The 24,657-nt window shown below is 39.2% G+C and overlaps 1 pseudogene across 1 annotated transcript; it reads left to right on the plus strand.

The window, feature by feature from the left end:
• Window positions 1-13,259: 13,259 nt before the first annotated feature.
• Window positions 13,260-14,121, plus strand: LOC106996051 (deoxyuridine 5'-triphosphate nucleotidohydrolase, mitochondrial pseudogene; annotated as a pseudogene). Its single transcript, XR_001442468.3, has one exon. The product of XR_001442468.3 is annotated as a deoxyuridine 5'-triphosphate nucleotidohydrolase, mitochondrial pseudogene (transcript).
• The last annotated feature ends 10,536 nt before the right edge of the window (window positions 14,122-24,657 follow it).

Consider the following 24,657-nt stretch of genomic DNA (forward strand, 5'->3'; position numbering starts at 1 on the left):
CAATTGTATCCCTTTGGTCCCTATTTGTATTCTTATGCCAGCAGCCTCTTTTTTTAATAGTTGTAATGTTTTGTGAGATTTCAAATAAGAAAGTTTAAGTTCTGCAATTTATTTTTGCAAAATTATTTTGGCTCTTTCAAGGATACTTTTTTGAAAAGCAAGGGGGCCAATGTTTTGCAATTAGAAAGCATTTTCTGTCTTCTTTTGACTGAAATTTTGCAGTCTAGGGATCTTTTCAGGAATTTTATCAAAGTAGGTAAATTATCATCACTTCCTTTGCTGAGGAACTGTGTTAAAATGTGTGTTGAGGAATTGAGAGACCCTGGAAGCACTTACCCATGTGGTGAGGGACAGTGAGCTCCATAATGAGGGACACAGAAAACATTGCTTTGGGGCACAATGTTGTCAGGTTAGCTGTGTACATCACTCAGTAGACTGAAAACAGCTGAGACTCAGAGAAGCCAGAGAGGTCTGACTCTTAGAAGCCAAAGACCAGCAGGTGGATGTCCTCAGGGGCAAATGGACTGCACTGGTACCCATTGCAGTGGAGTGGAAAAAGGTAAGAAGCTTTAGATATTCAATTTTCTCACTCAGCTCTTCAGCAGGAGATTTGGGCCCTGGGCTGATACTGTTCTGCAGCAGGGTCATGGTAGACAGGAATGGCTGCATATCAGGCCTAAGACCATGTCATCCTGTCAGGCATTGCCTCTGAAAATGGAGAATTTTTTTCAGAGGCCCATCCTGGGCACATGGAAGGAACCATTTTATTAAAATTTATTTAAGAAAACAGTATGCACACTTTATTCTTCTAGAATAATTATTAAGGTGATGTTTTACAATGTATCTCTTAAAGAAATTGTGAGAGTCATCTACATAATATATGTTTTGTGTGGTCTTTTCTATAATTGCAGCTTTCATATGTTCTTCTAGAAACCATTTCCTTTGCGAACACACAGGCAGTATCTCTGTGTTCATTTCTACTGGGAAATCTTTATGCAGGGTGGAGAGGGTCACATTTCCTAATGAGAGATGGAAAGCATCTAACTACCAAAAAAAGTGTCTAGATGCTGCTGGTAATGATCATGGGGCTGCAGGTGGAGATCAGTTTAAGGAGGTGTCAGGGAAAGTAATTTTGACTGTCTCTTTTTTTTTTAAAACAAAATCATGGGTAGAAGCCACCACGTGGACCCACCACATGTTGGAATGGATGAGGGACAGAAATAGAGCTCAGTCAATTAAGAAAGAAATCCAGGAGTGGGCAAGAGGTTTGAGAGGTCGACGGGTGTGAGAGGTGGATAGGTGAATGGTGAGAATGTTCACAACATCGTCTTTGTCCATAATAACAGAGCATTTATGTCCCTGAGCCAGACAGTGTCCAGGCCAGGAGGAGCAGGATGTTGTCAGCTCTCCTGGCCAAAAGTGAGACTCCAGCAGTGTCCAGTTTCTTGTTCCAATTTGGGATTTATTCCTATTTTTAAAATGGTCCAACAGTATACAATTTTGAAAATACACAAAAATCCCTATGCTACCATTCATAGATAACCAAGATGGCCCTAAGATGGTGAGAGAATCAGAATGGTGTTTGGGTTTACTTTGTGTATTTTTTTCTCCCAATATCTACAGAATTCCCTACATCCCACTTTTTAATGTAACCCAGTGGGTGTCATTCCCTTTCGCAGTTACAGACCTTTCCAGTTCACGGTTACAGACCCTTGGAAAACCCATACCCTTTCTGCTGTGAGGTACAGGCAGCCATGTGGCATCACCTCTAAACATGCCTTCTGGGACATCAAATTACTGATTAAGTAAATGTCCTTTCAATAGATATTGAAGACCTCCATTTAACCCATCTCACACTTGTAATTCTTTTACCAAGAGGTGATGGGTTTTAGTGGTGATTTGCTTTTATAGATTAGTGTAGATTATTGCTTCTGCCAGGGGCAAATTTTTCATTCAGAAAAGCATTTTGCAAAGCCTGGATACATTGCTCTTTGTCAGAGCTGGGAGAGGGAGTCCTGCTGGCCTTGAGCAGGAAGAGTCCCCAGATAGTGCTGAACATTCTAGAGCTCACAGAGCCCCACCAGCATGACCACTATAAAGTTCAATGTTGAGGAGGAGTGGAGAGCCCTGATGTGCCTCCCCTAGCTTCCCTGGAGCTTTTTACCTTCTCCTTCCATCAGTCTCTACCACTTTCTCACCTCAGCTTGCTCCTTGAGCCTTAACGCCCTCCACTTGAACTTGCCCTTAGTTTAAGACCTGCTGTAATCTCTGGACTTCCTTGGCCCCTTTCTGATCCTTAGCAGCGTGTCCTCTAGAGGGAACCCTCACCTTTCCTGGAGCTTCCCAGGATCCAGATACCCCTGCCCTGTTTGGGCACCAGGGATATCGCCGTGTGCCTATGGCCCTAAAGGTCCTGTCACTCAGGACATTTGTGTGAGAGCAACTGAGGTGATATTACTCTCCCCTATTTTTCTTGGAACATAAAAATTTGTACAAATCTTGTAGAGCAAAATTTCTTAATGCATGTCAAAATTTTAAAAATATATATTTTTGCCTCCCAAACTTTACTAGGAAAAATTTATCACAGTCCCAGTCATAAAAAATGACACCTAATCAGGGTTATTCACTGTATTGTTTGTTTAACAGCAAAATATTGGGAACAACCTAGACTTTCACAAGCACAATGCTAATTAAACAGGTTACCTTATATCTACACAATAGAATATGATGCAGCTGCATAAAGAGTACAAAATCTTTCAGCTATTCGTATGGAAACACCTCGTTGTTCTATTTTAATTATAGCGTTTAAACATCACAGAATAAGATGCAATTTTTGTAGTAGATCTGACCTTAGTACATTATTTTTACTGGTTTTTTTTTTTTTTAAATTTAAAGAGAGAGTGTCTCACTCTCATCCCGAGCTCGAAGTGCAGTGGCGAGATCATAATTGACTGCAGCCTCAACCTTGTGAGCTGAAGCGATCCTCCTGCCTCAGCCTGCTGAGTAGCTGCAATCACAGGCACGTGCTACCATGCCTAGCTAATTTTTTGTGTTTGTTTCTGTAGAGATGGGGTTTCACCCAGGCTGGAGAAATCCCACGCTGGTCTCATACTTCTGCGCTCAAGTTATCTGCCCACTTTCACTCCCAAAATGCTTGAATTAAAAGCAAGTGTCACCACAGCTGATTCTGCCTTTTTTTTTTTTTTTTTGAAATTGGACTGCAGTCTACTCACTCATTTCTTTCCCCATCAGGTGATTTCTATTTTTCTTCTATTTCTCTACCATATGTCAATGCCAAAATCCAGATGTATTTGCTTTTGTTTAGAATTAGATTTTTTTTTTTTTTAAAGAGAAACCTTAGGAATGGTCTCATAGCTGATTTTCACTATTCTAATCTTCACTGTCTAAGCCATAGGTTTTCAAGTCCGAATACTGATTAGAGTCACTTGTAGGTCATTAAAACCTACAAATGCCCGTACTATCCCTCAAGCATATCTGATTTGTCTGATGTGTGGTGTAGCCCAGGGATTGGTTGCTTGAAAATGCTTTCAAGGAAAAGGGTCATTTTACAGTGGAGGAACTTTTACCCAGTGATCAAAGTTAACATCCCCAGTAATAAGAGATAACGACATCTTAGGGCATTCTAATATAATTGATGGAGAAGGTGTAGAATCATCCCTGTGGCATTCTTGTACAAAGTGTATAACCTGAGTTTAATCATGAGAAAATATTAGAAATGTCCAAACTGAGGGTCATGCTACAAAATAAGTAACCAATACGCTTCAAAAAGGTGAAGCTCTTAAAGGTAAATCCTAACTTTCCCAGATTAAAGGAGACTGAGAGAAGAGTACAATGAAGAGCAATGTGTGATACTAGATGGGATCCTGGTCCAGAAAAAGGACATTAGTCAGAACATCGAGGGGATTTGGATAAGGTCTGTACAGGCATGCATTTGACAGTGTTAATAATCATTTATTGATGTTTATTGTTAGGTGCATATCTATAATGTTAATATTTGGGGAAGTTGAATGAAAAGCATATGAGGACTTTGCCTATTTTTGGAACATTTTAGAAAGTCTGAAATTATTTCAAAATTAAACATGAGAAGAAAAGAAAAGAAATATAGATCTTTTAGACATTTCTATTAAGTTGCTAAAGTTGAAGATCATTTCCCAACTTATCTTGCCTAATACTGGTCAGGGTAATCTTCCTGGAAATGCTGTTTGTCACGTTTGTGACCTTCTCAAAGCTTTCCAGTGACTTCTCTTATCTGTAGGATGAAGTTCTCATTATGTAGGCTGCCATGCAGTGTCCTCATAACATGGCCCCAATCTCCCTTTTTTTTTTTTTTTTTTTTTTTTTTTGATCTGTGTTGAAAGACCTGACCAACATTTTACTTTCTTATGGCCAAACTTGTTCTAGTTCTTTCTTGCTTGTATAACGCCCTTCCCTGTCTTTTCAACTGTGGGACTTCATGGTGGGAAATGTTTTAGAGGAAAAATTGTAAAGATATTTATAGGAAATAGTCACAAACCTTCTTGGAAGTCTGGGGGTTTTCATAGCTTCAGTAAAATGTTTGGCTGAAGGCAGCTGAATTATCTTAAAAGCTTAGGGCTTGGGTACATAGGAATGTAGAGGAGTTTATCTAAATAGCTTGTTTACTCAGGTGGTCCTAAGTCCAACATTTAATCTTATGCTCAGGGGAACTACTCTGGGGGAGGTTGGCAATGTCAATTACCTTATAGTGGTGTTTACTCAAGACCTTTGTCATTTAATCTGTACTAAATAAATGCAAACTTCCCTGGCTGATCAGCACCAAGGCTGTTAACTCTTTACCAGACCCTTCTTGGTATTGGTGAGTGATTTGGCCACCTAGCCTGCTCTTTCACTGGATATTAGTGTCTGAGTGTATTTGTTCCTCCATTGCTGGGTCAGGGTCTGCTGGTCGGACCCAGACAGTTGGTGCCTGGTGTGAGGACCTTGCATGTTGGTTCCCAGGTCTGAGGTATAGCTGCAAATAATTGCAACAGAAGCCTCGAAAACTAAGGTGAAGACTATGCGGTTGGTAAGTCAGTAAGTCGATAAGTCAGTAAGTCAGTAGGTCATCGGTGCCCGCTTGGGATCTCCAAGTTCGAGGGAATTGTTCAGGGTAGGGTTTAATAATGGGACAACAGTTATCAGCACAACAGAAGCAGTATCTAAAAGTATTCAAACAGCTGCTTAAAGCCACTGGAGCCTTGGTTTTGCAGGCTCAATTAAGGGACCTAATGCAAATTGTATCACTTAACCTGTGGTTCCTGGAAGAAGGTAAGCGAGACATAGAGCTTTGGGAACAAGTGGGAAGAAATCTTTTTGTTGTTGCGGTTGTTTTTTCTTTTCTTTTCTTTTTTCTTTCTTTCTTTCTTTTTCTTTTCTTTTTTTTTTTTTTGTGAGACAGAGTCTTGCTCTGTCACCCAGGCTGGAGTGCAGTGGCACAATCTCGGCTCACTGCAAGCTCCGTCTGCTTGATTCACGCCATTCTCCTGCCTCAGCCTCCTGCATAGCTGGGACTACAGGCACCCATCATCACATCTGGCCAATATGGTATTTTTAGTAGAGATTGGGTTTCACCATGTTAGCCAGGATTGTCTCGATCTCCTGACCTCATGTGCAAGAGCAGCGGGTCCCAGTATAATCTTTAATGCTATGAGCCAAATGAGGGCAATTCTGGTCCCATTATACACAGAAGAGCCTAAAAAAGGGAAGGAGAAGGAACCATCACCTACTTTACCACCTCTGAGTCCCTCAACCCCACTATCACGGGGCCAAAATAACAAAGAGGAAAGGGAGGTTTTGCCTGAGTCCCATGCTCCAATAAATAAGAGAAAAGAAGGCATACACTACAGCTATGGGACCCTGTCTTAAGTAAGCAGCATTAGAAGGGAAGCTTTTAGCTTCCTCGGTGATGCAAAATCAATAAGGCAATCAGGTGTATGTTTATAAAGAGGTAAGAAAAGGCATTAGAAGCGGAAGCAGTCCAGCCCAGGGGGCGGCAGGTATAAGGAAAGGCTCAGGGAGAAAAACGCTTGTAGTGTCCAAGCTGACAAGGTCCGCCCAGGATGGCAACCTCCGCCCAGCGGTGGCAGGAGGGAGCGGGGCAGACAAAAAGCAGCACAGACAAAAAGTGGCGCCTATGCAAGCACAGTGCGACCACTGCCCAGGACCTGTTTCGCTGCCCTCCAGCTCCACGGGCAGCTCATGGTAAAATTTCATGTGTTCCTTGTATACAAGGAACATCTCAAATTATAATTCTCTGTTAAAATTTAAGTTAAATTTAAATTATAATTATGGCCACTGTTTTTCCTCTACTACCCCTGATGTGTGTCTCTCAAAATTTTAATTGGGTAGAACAGGGACCTCTGAAGGTAGAGAAATTACAAAGAGCCCATGAATTAGTTGAGGAACAATTAAAAGCCGACCATATAGAACCATCTAACAGTCCTTGGAATTCACCCATTTCCTCATTCCCAAAAGTCTGGCAAATGGAAACTTTTGCATGACTTATGTGCTATTAATGCTAACCTACAGCCTATGGGACCCCTTCCCGCATGGCAATTCGTCAAGACTGGCCTATAATTGTGATTGACTTAAAAGATTGTTTTTATACTATTCCTTTCACAGAACAGAACAGAGAAAATTTTGCGTTTACATTATCAGCTATTAATAATGAAAGGTCAGCTTGCCGATTTTATTGGAAAGTGCTTCCTCAGGGAATGCTGAATAGTCCTGTCATGTATCAGTAACATGTAGATCAGCCTTGCTCCCCAGTGGAAAAGAATTTTGTAATAGCAAGATTATTCATTTTATGGATGATATATTACTGGCAGCTCCAAGAGAGCCAGCACGTTTAAGTTTATATGCCTGTGTCATAAAGAATACACAGTTGACCGGATGCTGTGGTTCACGCCTGTAATCCCAGCACTTTGGGAGGCCGAGGAGGGTGGATCACGAGGTCAGGAGATTGAGACCATCCTAGCTAACACGGTGAAACCCCGACTCTACTAAAAATACAAAAAATTAGCCGGGCATGGTGGCGTGCGCCTGTAATCCCAGTTACTCGGGAGGCTGAGGCAGGAGAATGGTGTGAACCCGAGGGGCAGAGGTTGCAGTGAGCTGAAACCGTGCCACTGCACTCCAGCCTAGGTGATAGAGTGAGACTCTGTCTTCAACAACAACAACAAAAAATCTGAAAGTGTTACAGTAGATAGCTGGTCAGACATGAGCAGGCAGGAGAGATCCTTCCACCACCCCCATATTAGAAATGGCAAGTGATCATCACCAGGTGATGGTCAAGTCAGTTGTTTGTTAACTGTCTCTCTAAAGTAATAATTGGCTGCAGGTAGTGCCAGGGAGATACAGTCTCACAATAGATAGAAAAGAGCGGAAACAGGTGATCAGCAGCTTCCCGATAAGTTCTCAGATGTTGAGCCAGTGGGCTCAAACATATGCACTAAGAGGCAGCATAATAGAGTTTTCTGGTATGTGACCTTCAGGGCCTTTTTTTTTTTTTTTTCCTTTTTCTTTTTTTTAAAATTTTAGAATTTTTTAGGAACGCTGTTTTTAAATTTTTTGCCATTTTATTTTATTTTTAAATCTATTTTTCCATAGATTTTTGGGGATTTGGTATTTAATTACATAAGTTCTCTAGTGGTGATTTGTGAGATTTTGGTGCACCCATCACCAGAGCAGTATACACTCAACTCAATTTGTAGTCTTTTATCGTTCACCCCCTTCCGACCCTTTTCCCTGAGTCTATGGTATCATTCTTATACCTTTGCATCCTCATAGCTTAGCACCCACTTATGAGTGAGAACATACAGTGTTTGGTTTTCCATTCCTGAGTTACTTCACTTAGAATAAGAGTCTCCAGTTTCTTCCAGGTTGCTGGGAATGCCATTAATTCATTCCTTTTATGGCTGAGTAGTATTCCATCATGTATATATGACAATTTCTTTACCCACTCATTTATAGTTTACGTTCCCACCAGCAGTGTAGACGTGTTCCCTTTTCACCGCTTCCACATCGACATCTATTACTTTCATTTATTTATTTTTGAGATGGATGGAGTCTTGCTCTTTCACCCAGGTTAGAGTGCAGTGACAAGACCTTGTCTCACTGTAACTTCTGCCTCCCAGGTTCAAGCCATTCTTCTGCCTCAGCCTCTGGAGTAGCTGGGATTACAGGCATGCACCACCTCACCTGGGTAATTTTCTTGTATTTTTAGTAGAGACAGGGTTTCACCATGCTGTGCACACCGGTGTCAAACCCCTGACCTTAAGTGATCCACTTTTTCATAGGATTGTTTGTTTACTAATCTGTTTGAGTTTTTAGTAGAGACAGGGTTTCACCATGCTGTGCACGCTGGTGTCAAACCCCTGACCTTAAGTGATCCACCGATCTTGGACTCCCAAAGTGTTGGGATTACAGGTGTCAGCCACTGTGCCTGCCCAGCAACTGTTATTTTTTCATTTTTTGATTATGAACATTCTTGCAGGAGTAAGGTGGTATCACATTGTGGTTTTGATTTGCATTTCCCTGATCATTAGTGATATTGAGCATTTTTTCATATGTTTGATAACCATTTGTATATCTTCTTTTGAGAATTCTTTATTCACATACTTAGCCCACTTTTCATGGGATTGTTTCTTTACTAATTTGTTTGAGTTTCTTGTAGATTCTGGATATTGGTTATCTTTCAGATGTATAGATTGTGAAGATTTTCTTTCACTCTGTGGGTTATATGTTTAGTCTGCTGACTGTTGCTTTGCTGTGCAGAAGCTCTTTAGTTTAATTCTCACCTATTTATTTTTGCTTTCGTTGCGTTTGCTTTTGGGTTCTTGGTCATTAACTTTTCGCCTAAGCCAATGTTCAGAAGGATTTTTCCAGTGTCATCTTCTAGAATTTTTATAGTTTCAGGTCTTAGTTTTAAGTCCTTGTTTCATCTTGAGTTGATTTTTGTATAAGGTGAGAGATGAGGATCCAGTTTTATTTTCCTGGTTTGGCTTGCCAATTATTTCAGCACCATTTGTTGAATAAGGTGTCCTTTACTATTTTATGTTTTGGTGTTCTTTGTCAAAGATAAGTTGGCTGTAAGTATTTAGGTTTATTTCTGGGATTTGTATTCTGTTCCATTGGTCTATGTGCCTATTTTTATACCAGCTCCAAGCTGTTTTGGTGACTTTGGTCTTAGAGTATTGTTGGAAGTCAGGTGATGCGACACGAGCAGATTTGTTCTTTTTGCTTAGTCTCGCTTTGGGTGTGTTGGCTCTTGTTTGGTTCCATATGAATTTTAGAATTGTTTTTCTAGTTCTGTGAAAAATGATGGTGGCATTTTAATGGGAATTGAATTGAATTTGTAGATTGCTTCTGTCGGTGTGGTCATTTTCACAACAATGATTCTATTCATCCATGAGGATGGGGTCCATTTTCATTTTTTGCATCATCTATGATTTCTTTCAGCAGTGTTTTGTAGTTTTTCTTGAGGTCTTTCACCTCCTTGTTTAGATATATGCTGAGTTATTATTTCTTTAAAACTGCTGTCGTAAAAGGGGTTCAGTTCTTGATTTGATTCTCTGCTTGGTCACTGTTGGTGTGTAGCAGAGCTACTGATTTGTGCACATTAATTTTGTATACTGAAACTTTGCTGAATTCAGTTATCAATTTTAGCAGCTTTCTGGAGGAGTCTTTAGGGTCTTCTAGGTATACAATTATATCATCAGCAAACAGCATCAGTTTTACTTCCTCTTTATCAATTTGGATGCCCTTTATTATCGCCTTGTTTGATTGATTTGGCTAGGACTTTCAGTACTCTGTTGAATAAAAATGGTGAGAGTGAGCGGCCATCCTTGTGTTGTTCCCCTGCGGAGACTGATGCTTTCAACTTTTTCTCATTCAGTATTATGTTGGCTGTGGGTTTGTGTACCAATTTTGATGAGCGTTTTAATCATAAAACGATGCTGGATGTTGTCAAGTACCTTTTCAGTGTCTATTGAGAGGATCATGTGATTTTTAAATTCTGTTTATGTGCTGTTCCACATTTATTGTCTTGTGTATGTAGAACCATTCCTGCATCCCTATTATGAAACCTACTTGATCATGGTGGATTACGTTTTTGATTCGCTATTGGATTCAGTTAGCTAGTATTTTGTTAAGAATTTCTGCATCTGTGTGCATCAGGGATACTGGTCTGTAGTTTTCTTTGTTATGTTTTTTTCTGGTTTTGATATTAGGGTGATACTGGCTTCATGGAATGATTTAGGAAGAATTTCATCTTTTTCTAGCATGTGGAATAGTGTCAAATGAATTGCTACCAACTCTTCTTTGAATATCTAGTAGAATTCAGCTGTGAAACAATCTGGTCCTGGAATTTGTTTTGTTGTTAATTTTTAAATTATCTTTTCAATCTTGCCGCTTTTTGTTGGTCTGTTCAGGGTTTTGAATTCTTTCTGATTTAATCTAGGAGGGTTTTATATTTCCAGGAATTTATTCATCCCCTCTAGGTTTTCTAGTTTATGCACATAAATGTGTTCATACTACCTTTGAATGATCTTTTGTATTTCTGTGGCGTTGGTGGTAATAGCTCCCATTTCATTTCTAAATGAGCTTATTTGACTCTTCTCTCTTCTTTTCTTGGTTAGTCTTGCCAATGGTCTATCAATTTTATTTATTTTTCCAAAAAGCCAACTTTATATTTTATTTATATTTTGTATTATTTTGTTTCAACTTCATTTAGTTCTGCTCTGATCTTGGTTATTTTCTTTCTTCTGCTGGTTTTGGGTTTGGTGTGTTCTTGTTTCTTGAATTTCTAGAAATGTAACCTTAGATTATCTATTTGGGCTCTTTCAGTCTTTTTGATGTAGGCATTTAAAGCTATGAACTTTTAGCACACTCTGCAGATTTCCAGATGTTTTGATAGGATGAGTCATTATTGTTCAGTTCAAAGAATTTTCAAATTTCCATATTGGTTTCATATTTGGCCCAATGATCATTCAGGATCAAGTTATTTAATATGCATGTGTTTGCATGGTTTTGAAGGTTCCTTTTGGAGTTGATTTTCAGTTTTATTCTACTGTTGTCTGAGAGAGTACTTCATAGAATTTCAGTTTTCTTAAATTTATTGAGACTTGTTTTGTGGCCTTCATATGGCCTATCTTGAAGAAAGTTCCATGTACTGGTGAATAGAATGTATATTCTGGGTTGTTGGGTCGAATATATTGTAAATATATCTTAAGTCTCTTTGCTCTAGGGCGTAGTTTAAATCCACTGTTTGTTTCTTGACTTTCTGTCTTGATGACCTGTCTTGTTCTGTCAGTGGAGTACTGAAGTGCCTCACTATTATTGTGTTACTGTCTATCTCATTTCTTAGGTCTAGTAGTAATAGTTACATAAATTTGGGAATTCCAGTGTTAGGTGCATATATATTTAGGATTGTGATATTTTCCTGTGGGACAAGTCCAGTTATTATTCTATAATGTCGCTCTTTGTCTTTTTTAACTGTCATTAGTTTTTTCTGATATAAGAATAGTTACTCCTGCTCACTTTTGTCGCCATTTCCATGGGGTATCTTCTTCTATCCTTTTACCTTAAGTTTATATGACCCTTTATGGTTAGGGGAATCTCTTGAGGGCAGTAGACACTTGCTTAGTGAATTATTATCAATTCTGAAATTGTATATCTTTTAAGTGGAGCATTTAGACCACTTACATTCAATGTTAGTATTGAGATGTGAGGTACTGTTCCATTCATCCTGCTATTTGTTGCCTGGATACCTTGGTTTTATTCATTTATTTATTGTATTTTTGTTTTATAGGTTATGTGTTGATGTGTTTCCAGGATTTGTTTCAAGATTTGGAGCTCCTTTGAGCAGTTATTGTAGTGCTGGCTTGGTAGTGGCAAATTGTCTCAGCATTTGTTTGTCTGAAAAAGTCTGTTATCTTTCCTTTATGAACTTTAGTTTTGCTGGATATAAAATTCATGGATGATAATTTTTATAAGGAGGCTGCAGATAGGTATGCATGCTCATTTGAGGTGTTCTTCCATTATTGAAGATTACTAAAATCACATGGGTTGAAAAGCATTTGGGTTATTTACTTAATTGATTAGTATGCATTTATTTTTATATTTATTTGATACCATGTCTAAACAGTATATAAACACAGGTATGGACATATACATATATGTGATACAACATAGAACATATACATGTGCACATAAAGATAGAGGGATGACAGAAATACTTTAGATTTTTGAGTTTAAAACTTTATGCATGAAACCCATAAAACTCACTTTAAAAAAAGCTGTTGGATTTGAATTGTGGTTTTGTAAATAGAAAAAGTTACAATTTATCTGAGGAAGCCCTTGCCGAGTTTTAGAGAAAGTAGGTAGTAAATTTACATCTCAAAGAAGAGAGAGAAAGAGAGAGAAGGATTTTGGGTGTGTTCAAGGAGATTAAAAATAGATGCCAAGGTAACATAAAAATGATAGAAATTTATAAGAGGATTTTATTAGGAGACCAATTTTATTGACATACATAGCTTTTATTTTGGTCTCTGTTTTCCAACTGTACTCCAGGAAACACACTACACAGGCTCCCTTCCTAAGTGCTCGTGGGCCACTGCACATGCAGAGAGCCCACTTTAAGGGAAGAATCAGGGGAGAAGAGATGCAGACCCCAGAATTATTCCATCATACAAACACCTAAGTCACAGGTCAAACCACACACCTGAAATCTCATCACCTGTTTGGCCCTGTTTTCAGTGTACTTTACTTTCTTTAATTTCTGCTCTAAAGCTTTTAAATAAACTTTCACTCTTGTTGTGAAACTGGCCCCAGTCTCTTCTTCTGCCTTATGAACCTTAGTTGAGTTCTTCTGAAGAAGCAAGAATTGAGGCTGCTGCAGACTTGTACAGATTTGCTGCCATTAATATACTTTAGTGCCATTCTACATGATAGAATATGTGTATATTCTTATATTTATACATATATATATATATACACAACATATATGTATTCATAGAGGCCTTGAATCTACACTCTTGCTGCACTTTGTGTAAAGAATTCAGGTATAAGACTAAAGCTTATTTTGCAATTACTTTGGTCCCATATGATTTCCATTTCATAAAAATGGGAAACAGGAGGGGAAAATTGTTTTGCAGAAGAAAACAACAGCACAACAGTTATTAAATTTTAGGTGTGTTCGAACTCTTCGTGCGCTCTCTTGTTCCTCGGGCGCTCTCCTCGCTGGCCTTCTGGCTTTCCCATGCCCTGCTCTGAAGAGACACCCGCCATTTCACCCAGTAAGCGGCCCCGGCCTGCAGAGGAGGGCGGCATGCAGCTCCGCTTTGCCCGGCTTTCCAAGCACACCACGGCCCCCACCCGGGGCTCCGCGCGGGCCGCGGGCTACAACCTGTACAGTGCCTATGATTATACAATACCGCCTATGGAGAAAGCTCTTGTGAAAACGGACATTCAGATAGCGCTCCCTTCTGGGTGTTATGGAAGAGTAGCTCCACGGTCAGGCTTGGCTGCAAAACACTTTATTGATGTAGGAGCTGGTGTCATAGATGAAGATTATAGAGGAAATGTTGGTGTTGTACTGTTTAATTTTGGCAAAGAAAAGTTTGAAGTCAAAAAGGGTGATCGAATTGCACAACTCATTTGCGAACGGATTTTTTATCCAGAAATAGAAGAAGTTCAAGCTTTGGATGACACCGAAAGGGGTTCAGGCGGTTTTGGTTCCAATGGAAAGAATTAAAATTTATGCCAAGAACAGAAAACGAGAAGTCATACCTTTTTCTTACAAAAAAAAAAAAAAGTTTTCTTAAAGTGTTTTGGTGTTTTGCACTTCTGTAAACTTACTAGCTTCACCTTCAAAAAGTACTGCATTTTTTACTTTTTTTTTTTTATGGTCAAGGAAGAGATCATAAAAAAATAAAACACAAAGCTTTTTGTGTTTGGATCAAAAAGAAACTTTGTTTTTCTGCAATTGATGGTTGTATGTAAATCTGCTTTGTGGTGACCTGATGTAAAGTGTCTTCTTAAAATCAAATGTACATCAATTACAGATTAAAAAAAAAAAAACAACCTGTATTTAACTAAAAAAAAAAAAATTTTAGATGTGTTCATTTTTTTTTTTGAATTTTGTTATTTACCTACAATTTGGACTGAATCCTAAATTTTTTCCTGGGTACAAGTTTCAAAACTAATCGTTTCAGAATTTTCTTCCATTTCTCTTCCATTTTGGTATATTGTAAATTAAAACTGTGCTTTTAAATTTTTTATCATTTTTTAAAATTACACTTTTAAGTTCTGGGACACATGTGCAGAACCTGCAGGTTTGTTACATAGGTATACACGTGCCATGGTGTTTTGCTGCACCCACTAACCCATTGTCTACATTAGGTATTTCTCCTAATGCTATCCTTCCCCTAGCCCCCCACCCCCCAACAGGCCCTGGTGTATGATGTTCCACTCCCTCTGTCCATGTGTTCTCATTGTTCAACTCCCACTTATGAGTGAGAACATGCAGTGTTTGGTTTTCTGTTCCTGTGTTAGTTTGCTGAGAATGGTGGTTTCCAGCTTCATCCATTTCCGTGCAAACGACGTGAACTCATCCTTTATTATGGCTGCATCGAATTCCATGATGTATATGTATCACATTTTCTTTATCTAGTCTGTCATTGATAGGCATTTGGATTGGTTCCAAGTCTTTACTATTGTGAATAGTGCCACAATAAACATATGTGTGCATGTGTCTTTATAGTAGAATGTTCTATAATCCTTTGGGTATATACCCAGTAATGGAATTACTGGGTCAAATGGTATTTTTTGTTCTAGATCCTTGAGGAATTGCCACACTGTCTTCCACAATGGTTGAACTAATTTACACTCCCACAACAGGGTAAAATCGTTCATATTTCTCCACATTCTCTCCAGCATCTGTGTTTTCCTGACCTTTTAATGATCACCATTCTAACTGGCGTGAGATGGTATCTCATTGTGGTTTTGATTGGCATGTCTCTAATGACCAGTGATGATGAGCATTTTTTCATATGTTTCTGGTCACACAAATGTCTTATTTTGAGAAGTGTCTGTTCATGTGCTTCGCCCACTTTTTGATGGGGTTTTTGGTTTTTTTTCTTGTGAATTCGTTTAAGTTTCTTGTAGATTCTGGATATTAGCCTTTTGTCAGATGGATAGATTAAACCTTACAAGCTGAAACTAGATGGCTTATGTAAACTTCTGGAGAAATCATAGCAACTTATATATAAACAACCTTTATGCCTGCTGATGTGTAGACTACATAAAAGGTACACATAAACACTGGGTTCAGACTGCAATTCAGAGAATTGTGTCAGATTGCAATTGCAGTTGGGAGACGCTTCAGAAACTCTAGAAAAACTAGTCTATAGACTGCTCCAGACATTACAGGTGAGCCAACATACAACTGAAAGGTTTGGAGCGATGTTTGCCAAACAAATTGCTCTAATTGAAGCAGCAGTTGTGTGACTTTAATAAGGTTCCAGGATTATACTGTCCCCTTTTTGCTGTGATTTCCCTTTGCCCTTTTCTGATTTGACTTCATCCCCTTTTCCATGGGATGTGACTTCTCCAGAATGAGTCTTCCTAGTCATGTAGGATCAGACGAAACATATAGCCACAAAGGTCTTCTACAATGCTTTCTCTGAGAGCTTTTGAAGAATTGGGGTGCCACGTGTGCTGTCACAGGCCTGTAATCCCAGCATTTTGAGAGTGCAAGGCAAGAGGATCACTTGAAACCAGGAGTTTAAGACCAGCCTAAGCAACAAAGGGAGATCACATCTTTACTAAACAAAATAAATCAAATTAGCTAGGTACAGTGGTGCATGTTTATAGTCTCAGATACTTGGGGGGCTAAGGTAGAAGGACCGCTTTAGCCCAGGAGTTCAAGGCTGCAGTGAGTACACTCTAGTCTAGGTGACAGAACAAGAGTGTGTCTCTTAAAAAGAAAAAAAAGAAAAAAAAAAAAAGAAAAGAAAACGAACGGTGTAAACAGGAAAGCCAAAGATCTCAGTCATCTCCAGATGATTGCCTGAAGAGATTGTTTTTTCTTGGCTTCAGAACATTTCAAGATGTATATTTCTTTGCAAAAGAAAGACACGCCAATTGTAACTTTATTATTTTCTGAGGCACAGAAGAAAGAGAAGATTAGATCAATTGCTTTTCTGCCCACTACATCTCTTCCTACCTGCCTTCTCCCCTTTAATCAAATGTATAAATGCTAAGCCTCCTGAAACATCTTCAGAGAGAACACAAGCCACCGAGGTTTTTTGCAACTCATGTTTTTCCAGGGTGCACCTTCAAGCTATGGCTCAATAAAATTCAATTTTTTCAAGACCCTTGCCTCAGTCAGTCATTCTGGATAACCTCCATAAGTCCTGCAAAGCCCTTCAGTAATCTATTGTCTGTCTATGTGATGTGTACCTAGGTGAGTGAGGTGTTCATGAGTCAAACACTCTTCTTTCTTTTCTGCCTTTCCCAACCCTACAACTCAGTGCTGTGTGCTCTCATCTGACACCAGCTCCCATGTTGTTTGTATTGGTCTAAGAAAGCAAGACCAGGAAGGGCAGGTTGAGAAGGAAGTAAGAGGCCAACACCCATGGAACGTGGCAGGTGAGGCTGCCATTGCTCAAAGCCACACTCCCTGGGTGCATTTTATGAATTTTTCTGGATTTGGAATCTTTTCCTTGTGTGTCTATCTAGAAACTCACCCTCCTTCTACTTTCTTCTCATTACACTTTCTGTTTCTAGTGCACTTGTTTATGGCCAGAGAATGGTCATGCAAATAGTTGACAATCGAATAAAAATTGACTTTTTTGAGACTTGGAACCTGGCCTTTCTTTTTTCGAAAAAAGATTGAAGTTTCTAAAAGCTAGCTTTTATGCAGGGCTGTGCAGTTGTGAGTGTAGTGTTAGGGAACAGGTGCATAAGTGAAGGAGGAGACAGAAAACAAAATGCTGGCTGTCAAATCCTGAAAGCAAATGGGACAAAAATCATTTTTGAAGGTGGATGTCATTCAGGAGACTTTGTAAATCTTAGAGTGCCCTCTCACCAGATGAAGTGGAGGATGAGGTTAACTTATAGAGTTAGGTGACAGTGGGCACATACTTCTCTGCCATAGTTTTTTTTTAATCTGTAAAAATGGGGATGGTGGCACTTAGGACTTTTTTGTCAGGACTGTAGCTACATGAAAAGCTCTTAGGATAGTGCCTGGTGCATAGTGAGTGCTACATCAGTTTGTGAGCTCTTATAATTTTGGGAATAGGCAAAAGTGCCACCCTGGCCATCCAGAGTGTGGAGGTACTTTCCAGTCAGGGTCCAGGCAGGCCAGCTGGAGATAAAACTGGTTAGTTGGGAAGCTTGACTTCCAGGAGTAGAAGAAATTAGGAGAAGAAACTCATACACAACATTCTGTAAACATTCCTTTACCCAACAGTAGGAATACTCACGTGGGTTGGCATCTGTGACAATCATTATCTCCTGGGAATCTAAGAGTGTGTCCTAGAGTGGAATGGCTTTGATGTGAGCCAAACCCAGAAACGGGCTTCAGGGCTGCCTTGCAGATAGCATTCATCTTGAAAAAGGAAAGCATTCATCTTGCTAAAGGAATACCCTCTTCTGGCCCAGGCCATTATTTTTGTTTTTGTGCTATCCTAATTTTTAAGGTGTAAGGAGAAAGACTGAAGAATAAAATAATGAAGTGCATGTATGAAATAACAGGGTAGAATTGAGACTGGTATGTGTAAGTTAAGAGAAATCGTGTATAAATTTTGTGTGAACATAAACAGGATTTCTTGTTGCAAACAGACCTCTCCATATACATGATACCACTGCCTTGAGTGGATAGCAGACTCTATCACAAGAACATACCATCAGAGTCATGAGAGAATGGGTACTGTGGCTTTCTTAATTGACAGATTAGACTGATAAAGTTCCTGAAGAGAAAGGAGTTGAAGGAGAAGATGGTTGAGGGCAAGAAAAATGGGATGGTGAAAGGAAAGGACTGAAAGGAATGTTTACCCAGGGCTCATCAGGTACCAGGCTCTGTGACTAATGTCTTACACATGTCCATTTACTCTTCCACTGTCATTTTCTGATGTAGTAAGAGTCAGCCTTACACTGCAGATGAGGAAAGAGGCTGAGGGAGGTCAAATGAGGGGCCTAAGGTCATGCAGCCACTTCGTAGCAGAGCTACTATGTTTCACGGCGGTTTGTGCAGACAGAAAAGTGAGACATGGTAGGAAGGCGAAACATATTTTTGTTGTGGGTAATGTTTATGAAAGTGACCTGTATGAGGCAGAATAATGGCCTCTTAAAAATGTCCACATCTGGGCTGGGTACAGTGGCTCATGTCTGTAATCCCAGCACTTTGGGAGGCCGAGACGGGCAAATCACGAGGTCAGGAGTTCGAGACCAGCCTTGCCAACATGGTGAAACACTGTTTCTACTGAAAATCCAAACATTAACTGGGTGTGGTGACAGGCACCTGTAATCCCAGCTGCTTGGATTCTGAGGCAGGAAAATCATTTGCACCTGGGAGGTGGAGGTCACAGTGAGCTGAGATCACCCCACTGCATTCCAGATGGGGACACATGAGTGAAACTCTGTCTCAAAAAAAAAAAAAAAAAAAAAAAAGAAATCCCATCCTAACCCTTGGAACACATGCATTTGCTTTTCTTGGAAAAAACACTGTTCAACAGTGAAGCAGTTGAGTGTCTTGACATGGAAAGCTTATTCTGGATTATCTGGGTTTCTCTCAGTGTCATCATAAAAGTCCTTTAAGTGAAAGAGAAAGGCAGGAGTGTCAGAGTGAGAACGATGCAGCCTGAGAGACTCCACTGGCCATTGCTTTCTGTGAACATGTGTGACAAGACAAAATTTCAACAAATTTAATTATTGATGTAATTGGCTTATATCTGTGATTTATGATTTGGGGCAACTCTCCCTCTACAGATATAGTGATAACTCCACCTCGGTAATACAATAACAAAACAGTGGGTTTTGTCAAATGCGAATCAGTAAACAAACCCCTAGAAATAAATTGATTGGTTAACATCAGAGTACTTCAGGTCAGTTATTTTGGTAAAAGTTAAAGCAGAGGGGACTTCCTTATTATGATCTCTCAGGTAGACTGGAATCTTCTTTTTACAGAAAAATATGATCTGTTTTGAGAGCTATCTGCTTCCTTAAAATTTCAGTGGGAGTATATAACATCCAGCGTGTGTGGCTCTATTTTGAAGTGTCTGTACTCTTACTTAGGTGAGAATATGATTAAAACTTAAAGAATTAGCATTAGTCTCAATAACTGTAGTTTTGGGCTTCCATCATTTCTCTTCTTTTCTTTTTTTAATTTCCTTTGTCTTTAAAAATTTTTTTTTATACTTTATATTCTAGGGTACATGTGCACAACCTGGAGGTTTGTTACATATGTATACATGTGCCATGTTGGTGTGCTGTACCCGTTAACTCGTTATTTACATTAGGTATATCTACTAATGCTATCTCTCCCCACTTCACCCACCCTACAACAGACCCCAGTGTGTGATGTTCCCCGTCCTGTGTCCAAGTGTTCTCATTGTTCAGTTCCAACCTATGAGTGATAACATGCGGTGTTTGGTTTTCTGTTTTTGCGATAGTTTGCTGAGAATGATGGTTTTCAGCTGCATCCATGTCCCTACAAAGGACATGAACTCATCCTTTGTTTATGGCTGCATAGTATTCCATGGTGTATTTGTGCCACATTTTCTGAATCCAGTCTGTCATTATTGGAGATTTGGGTTGGTTCCAAGTCTTTGCTCTTGTGAATAGTGCTGCAATAAACATACATGTGCACGTGTGTTTAAAGCAGCATGATTTATAATCCTTTGGGTATATCCCAAGTAATGGGTTGGCTGGGTCCAATGGTATTTCTAGTTCTAGATCCTTGAGGAATCGTCGCACTGTCTTCCACAATGGTTGAACTAGTTTACAGTCCTACCAACAGTGTAAAAGTGTTCCTATTTCTCCACATCCTCTCCAGCACCTGTTGTTTCCTGACCTTTTATTGATCACCACTTTAACTGGTGTGAGATGGTATCTCATTGTGGTTTTGATTTGCATTTCTCTGATGGCCAGTGGTGATGAGCATTTTTTCATGTGTCTGTTGGCTGCATAAATGTCTTCTTTTGAGAAGTGTCTGTTCATATCCTTTGCCCACTTTTTGATAGGGTTGTTTGCTTTTCCTTGTAAATTTGTTTGAGTTCTTTGTAGATTCTGGATATTTGCCCTTTGTCAGATGAGTAGATTGCAAAAATGTTCTCCCATTCTGTAGGTTGCCTGTTGCCTCTGATGGTAGTTTCTTTTGCTATGCAGAAGCTCTTTAGTTTAGTTAGGTCCCATTTGTCATTCTGGCTTTTGTCGCCCTTGCTTTTGGTGTTTCAGACATGGAGTCCTTGCCCACGCCTATGTCCTGAATGGTATTGCCTAGGTTTTTTTCTAGGGTTTTTTTATGGTTTTACATCTAACATTTAAGTCTTTAATCCATCTTGAATTAATTTTTGTATAAGGTGTAAGGAAGGGATCCAGTTTCAGCTATCTACTTATGGCTAGCCAGTTTTCCCAGCACGATTTATTAAATAGGGAATCCTTTCCTCATTTCTTGTTTTTGTCAGATTTGTCAAAGGTCAGATGGTTGTAGATGTGTGGTATTATTTCTGAGGGCTCTGTTCTGCTCCATTGGTCTATCTCTCTGTTTAGATACCAGTACCATGCTGTTTTGGTTACTGTAGCCTTGTAGTATAGTTTGAAGTCAGGTAGCGTGATGTCTCCAGCTTTGTTTTTTTGGCTTAGGATAGTCTTGGCAATGCAGACTTCTTTTTGGTTCCATATGAACTTTAAAGTAGTTTTTTCCAATTCTGGGGAGAAAGTCATTGATAGCTTAATGGGGATGGCAATGATTCTATCAATTACCTTGGACAGAATGGCCATTTTCATGATATTGATTCTTCCTATCCATGAGCATGGAATGTTCTTCCATTTGTTTGTGTCCTCTTTTATTTCACTGAGCAGTGGTTTGTAGTTCTCCTTGAAGAGGTCCTTCACATCCCTTGAAAGTTGGATTCCTAGGTATTTTATTGTCTTTGAAGCAATTGTGAATGACAGTTCATTCATGATTTAGCTCTCTGTTTGTCTATTATTGCTGTATAAGAATGCTTGTGATTTTGGCACATTAATTTTGTGTCCTGAGACTCTGCTGAAGTTGCTTATCAGCTTAAGTAGTTTTTGGGCCGAGACGATGAGGTTTTCTAAATATACAATCATGTCATCTGCAAACAGGGACAATTTGAATTCTTCTTATCCTGATTGAATACCCTTTATTTCTTTCTCTTGCCTGATTGTCCTGGCCAGAACTCCCAACACTATGTTGAATGGGAATGGTGAGACAGGGCATCCCTGTGTTGTTCCAGTTTTCAAGGGGAATGCTTCCAGTTTTTGCCCATTCAGTATGATATTGGCTGTGGGTTGTGATAAAGAGCTCTTACTATTTTGAGATACATTCCATCATTAACAAATTTACTGAGAATTTTTTAGCATGAAGGGCTGTTGAATTTTGTCAAAGGCCTTTTCTGCATCTATTGAGATAATCATGTGGTTTTTTTCTTTGGTTCTGTTTATATGCTGGATTACATTTATTGATTTGCGTATGTTGAACCAGCTTTACATCCTAGGGATGAAACCCACTTGATCATGGTGGATAAGCTTTTTGATGTGCTGCTGGATTCTGTTTGCTAGTATTTTATTGCGGATTTTTGCATTGATGTTCGTCAGGGATATTGGTCTAAAATTCTCTTTTTTTTTTGTTGTATCTCTGCCAGGCTTTGGTATCAGGATGATTTTGGCCTCCCAAATGAGTTAGGGAGGATTCCCTCTTTTTCTACTGCTTGGGATAGTTTCAGAAGGAATGGTACCAGCTCCTCCTTGTAACTCTGGTAGAATTTGGCTGTGAATCCGTCTGGTCCTGGACTTGTTTTAGTTGGTAGGCTATGAAGTATTACCTCAATTTCAGAACCTGTTATTGGTCTATTCAGAGATCCAGCTTCTTCCTGGTTTAGTCTTGGGAGAGTGTATGTATCCAGGAATTTATCTATTTCTTCTAGTTTTTCTAGTTTATTTGCATAGAGTTGTTTGTAGTATTCTCTGATGGTAGTTTGTATTTCTGTGGGGTCGGTGGTGATATCCCCTTTATCATTTTTATTGTGTCTATTTGATAATTATCTCTTTTCTTCTTTATTAGTCTTGCTAGTGGTGTATCAATTTTGTTGATCTTTTCAAAAAACCAGGTCCTGGATTCGTTGATTTTTTTGAAGGAGTTTTTGTGTCTCTATCTCCTTCAGTTCTGCTCTGATCTTAGTTATTTCTTGCCTTCTGCTAGCTTTTGAAAGTGTTTGCTCGATATTGATTCTTCCTATCCATGAGCATGGTATGTTCTTCCATTTGTTTGTGTCCTCTTTTATTTCACTGAGCAGTGGTTTGTAGTTCTCCTTGAAGAGGTCCTTCACATCCCTTGTAAGTTGGATTCCTAGGTATTTTATTCTCTTTGAAGCAATTGTGAATGGAAGTTCATTCCTGATTTGGCTCTCTGTTTGTCTGTTACTGGTGTATAAGAATGCTTGTGATTTTTGCACATTAATTTTGTATCCTGAGACTTTGCTGAAGTTGCTTATCAGCTTAAGGAGATTTTGGGCTGAGACAATGGGGTTTTCTAAATATACAATCATGTCATCTGCAAACAGGGACAATTTGACTTCTTCTTTTCCTAACTCAATACCCTTGATTTCTTTCTCTTGCCTAATTGCCCTAGCCAGAACTTCCAACACTATGTTGAATAGGAATGGTGAGAGAGGGCATCCCTGTCTTGTGCCAGTTTTCAAAGGGAATTTTTCCAGTTTTTGCCCATTCAGTATGATATTGGTTGTGGGTTTGTCATAAATAGCTCTTATTATTTTGAGGTACGATCCATCAATACCGAATTTATTGAGCGTTTTTAGCATGAAGGGCTGTTGAATTTTGTCAAAAGCCTTTTCTGCATCTATTGAGATAATCATGTGGTTCTTGTCTTTGGTTCTGTTTATATGCTGGATTATGTTTATTGATTTGCGAATGTTGAACCAGCCTTGCATCCCAGGGATGTAGCCCACTTGATCATGGTGGATAAGCTTTTTGATGTGTTGCTGAATCCGGTTTGCCAGTATTTTATTGAGGATTTTTGCATCGATGTTCATCAGTGATATTGGTCTAAAATTCTCTTTTTTTGTTTTGTCTCTGCCAGGCTTTGGTATCAGGATGATGTTGGCCTCATAAAATGAGTTAGGGAGGATTCCCTCTTTTTCTATTGATTGGAATAGTTTCAGAAGGAATGGTACCAACTCCTCCTTGTACCTCTGGTAGAATTCAGCTGTGAATCCATCTGGTCCTGGACTTTTTTTGGTTGGTAGGCTATTAATTATTGCCTCAATTTCAGAGCCTGCTATTGGTCTATTCAGGGATTCAACTTCTTCCTGGTTTAGTCTTGGAAGAGTGTAAGTGTCCAGGAAATTATCCATTTCTTCTAGATTTTCCAGTTTATTTGCATAGAGGTGTTTATAGTATTCTCTGATGGTAGTTTGTATTTCTGTGGGGTCGGTGGTGATATCCCCTTTATCATTTTTAATTGCGTCGATTTGATTCTTCTCTCTTTTCTTCTTTATTAGTCTTGCTAGTGGTCTGTCAATTTTGTTGATCTTTTCAAAAAACCAACTCCTGGATTCATTGATTTTTTTGAGGGTTTTTTGTGTCTCTATCTCCTTCAGTTCTGCTCTGATCTTAGTTATTTCTTGCCTTCTGCTAGCTTTCGAATGTGTTTGCTCTTGCTTCTCTAGTTCTTTTAATTGTGATGTTAGAGTGTCAATTTTAGATCTTTCCTGCTTTCTCTTGTGGGCATTTAGTGCTATAAATTTCCCTCTACACACTGCTTTAAATGTGTCCCAGAGATTCTGGTGTGTTGTATCTTTGTTCTCATTGGTTTCAAAGAACATCTTTATTTCTGCCTTCATTTCGTTATGTACCCAGTAGTCATTCAGGAGCAGGTTGTTTAGTTTCCATGTAGTTGAGCGGTTTTGATTGAGTTTCTTAGTCCTGAGTTCTAGTTTGATTGCACTGTGGTCTGAGAGACAGTTTGTTATAATTTCTGTTCTTGTACATTTGCTGAGGAGTGCTTTACTTCCAATTACGTGGTCGATTTTGGAGTAAGTACGATGTGGTGCTGAGAAGAATGTATATTCTGTGGATTTGGGTTGGAGAGTTCTATAGATGTCTATTAGGTCTGCTTGCTGCAGAGATGAGTTCAATTCCTGGATATCCTTGTTAACTTTCTGTCTCGTTGATCTGTCTAATGTTGACAGTGGAGTGTTGAAGTCTCCCATTATTATTGTATGGGAGTCTAAGTCTCTTTGTAAGTCTCTAAGGACTTGCTTTATGAATCTGGGTGCTCCTGTATTGGGTGCATATATATTTAGGATAGTTAGCTCTTCCTGTTGAATTGATCCCTTTACCATTATGTAATGG

This window comes from Macaca mulatta, chromosome 19 (genome assembly GCF_049350105.2).
Source record: "Macaca mulatta isolate MMU2019108-1 chromosome 19, T2T-MMU8v2.0, whole genome shotgun sequence".
Classification (NCBI taxonomy): Eukaryota; Metazoa; Chordata; class Mammalia; order Primates; family Cercopithecidae; genus Macaca; species Macaca mulatta.